At 47.3% G+C, this 2,500-nt stretch overlaps 1 protein-coding gene across 4 annotated transcripts in view; it reads right to left on the reverse strand.

Moving 5' to 3' along the window:
- Positions 1 to 2,500, reverse strand: part of pde9aa (phosphodiesterase 9aa) — a 17,158-nt gene that overhangs the window by 10,356 nt on the left and 4,302 nt on the right. The window lies entirely within an intron of this gene.

Genomic DNA, 2,500 nt, shown 5'->3' on the forward strand with positions numbered 1-2,500 from the left:
CCTCTCTCTCTCTCCATCTCTCCCACCCCCTCTCTCTCTCTCCTCCCCACCTCTCACTCCATCTCTCTCTTGGCAAATAAAAGGTCCAGTGGCCATGACCACAGACAGGCCCATTAGAACAGGTGTCCATGGCGACCAAGGGGAGGATGGGGACATGTCTCAGTGGACAGCTCGTAGTTGCCATAGCGACCAGGTGTCCAGTGGGCGCACTGGTGCATGTGGAGTGGCATTTCCCCGCCGGCCAGGAAGGGAGGCTAAAGGCATTTTTTTTCTCAACGGAATCTCTCCGGGTGCTGTCACCATATTGATTTTTCCGACGACATGGAAGAGGGAAACGGCCGCTACCAAGGTACCACCAATGCTACGTGTGAGAGCACATGCTAGGGTTACGTCGAGCCATAGGCGTCTGAGAGCACATCTGTTGCCTGTCCTGTTCTGGCCTTGCATGTCCTTGTTAACGTGTGTCAGAGCGCAATCTGGTGTTTTTACTGGAGGATGAGGGGGTGGGTTGAGATGGAGGCACACACATAGAGTACACACACACACACACACACACCCTCAGGTAACAGCCATGCAAGCAAACATGCATGCACGAATGCCCACACACAGACACACACGCACACACACACACACACACACACACACACACACACACACACTATCTCACAGGACCATGGTGTACATGGTTTACATTTAGATTCCTAATGTTCCACCAGAGACCCTGAGGCACTGAGGCAGCCTCTCCACCTCAGAGAAAAAACAGTGACCACACAGCCATGGCAGTAACAGACCGTCACACTGAGGCTCCTGCTTCCGATTTAATGATTAAAGAGTGATTACTGATTAAATGTTCCAGCTGGACCACAATGGTGGGACGGGGTTGGGGTTTGGGTTGTGATAAACATGTTGACACAGAACACTTTGTAACACAACACCTGCAGGGCTGACTGAAGCAACACCTGAACACACGGGTCCAAAAACAACAACACCACTGTGCTGGATTCCGGCATATCATATACATCTTTATCGATTAGACTTTACAGCCCCTTTTACGATCTGATTACAGCCAACTCACACTTGCAGCGAATGGCTTGAATGCCTGCGTAAAGTAAGCAAGCATAAAACAAGGGTGGTAAAGTACAAGGTGAGAACTTCCTGGTTGTGTAGTGGAGGTGGTTGGTTCGTAAAATCAGTATCCTTCCCCGAGATATTTTACATTCACATTTTTGGCATTTAGCAGACGCCTTTATCCGAAGCGATAGTAATCTATGCAATGACCAGGGGGCCATTGGCAGCTACAATGCTAGAAGAAGGAAGTTTGCCTATCTTCCACAACAGTGACCCAGGTGCAAATTCCGGTCAGTCACATTATGTAACGGTGATGGGCAGAAATAGCAGAGGGCATTAGCACTATCAGCAATCACTAGGGCCAAGGGTACGCATGATTAAATGACAATGCAGGTCTTTGACCGGCTTCTGTTGTACAAAAAGATATGAATTCTCATGTGCAGTCCTCTTGTGTAGTACAAGGTCAAGAGCCAGTAGTTGAAGTGGATTTCTAGAGCATTATGTTCAGTGATCTAATTGCACAATCAAACACCCATGGAAAACAACAGGTGAATCCCCTCATGGTATATCATCAGGGAAGTCGATTGCCACACTGTTGTGAAGCAATAGACACCAGGCTAAAGATACTAATTCAGACAGTGACCCATTTTTAAATAAAAAACTAACAAACGAACATATTTCGCCTTCTACCGAGGTCAAAGGAAGTGTCTCCTCAAAGCGGAACACATTTATATGAAAATGAAGAACCTCACGAACATTATGGCTCAATCACAGAATGCTTCCTGTCGAGTTAATATGTGGCGAGTCAAGCCCGTTAAATCTGTTTTTCTCAGGTACGCTATTAATGCAACACTGCAGGGTCCACTGGCTGCACTCTGCAATACTGGCCTATAGCCACATGTACTTAACCTACATGTCAACTTGACTTTGACTTTGAATCGACTGTACTGTAACAACTCTCATTCTATGCAGATTGTTTTCAATGCGTCAGTGCAGTCCCATGACCCGCATTCCCCTGGATTGGAATGCAGGAAAGTGTGGTTGTTGCAACAACATCATCTTTAAGTCCATACCCTCCAGTTGACTTGACGTGATCTTAAGTGCCATGCAGATTTGGGGAAACTTGTCAGTGGCTTGTGTATATAAGCCTGAGCACTTCCTAGCAATGGAAGATGAACAGCCTCAGGGTGAAGTTGCCTCTAGGATCAGTTTACCTCTAGGATCGGTTGACCATCAGGGGCTAAACTGAGTCTAGATCAGTCCTCAGGGATCACTTCTCCCCCAGGGACTCGTCTACTCTATGACCACGAATGAACCAACAAGTTCACATCTTCTGACCCTCACCACTACTTCTCCTAAAGACACCCGCTTTCCCCTCTTCTGTGTCCCTAAGAACTTCTATTGCCCCCCTTGTACTGGTTCTCAGTTTCTC

This window comes from Nansenia antarctica (genome assembly GCF_963989245.1).
Source record: "Nansenia antarctica genome assembly, chromosome: 7".
Lineage (NCBI taxonomy): Eukaryota > Metazoa > Chordata > Actinopteri > Argentiniformes > Microstomatidae > Nansenia > Nansenia antarctica.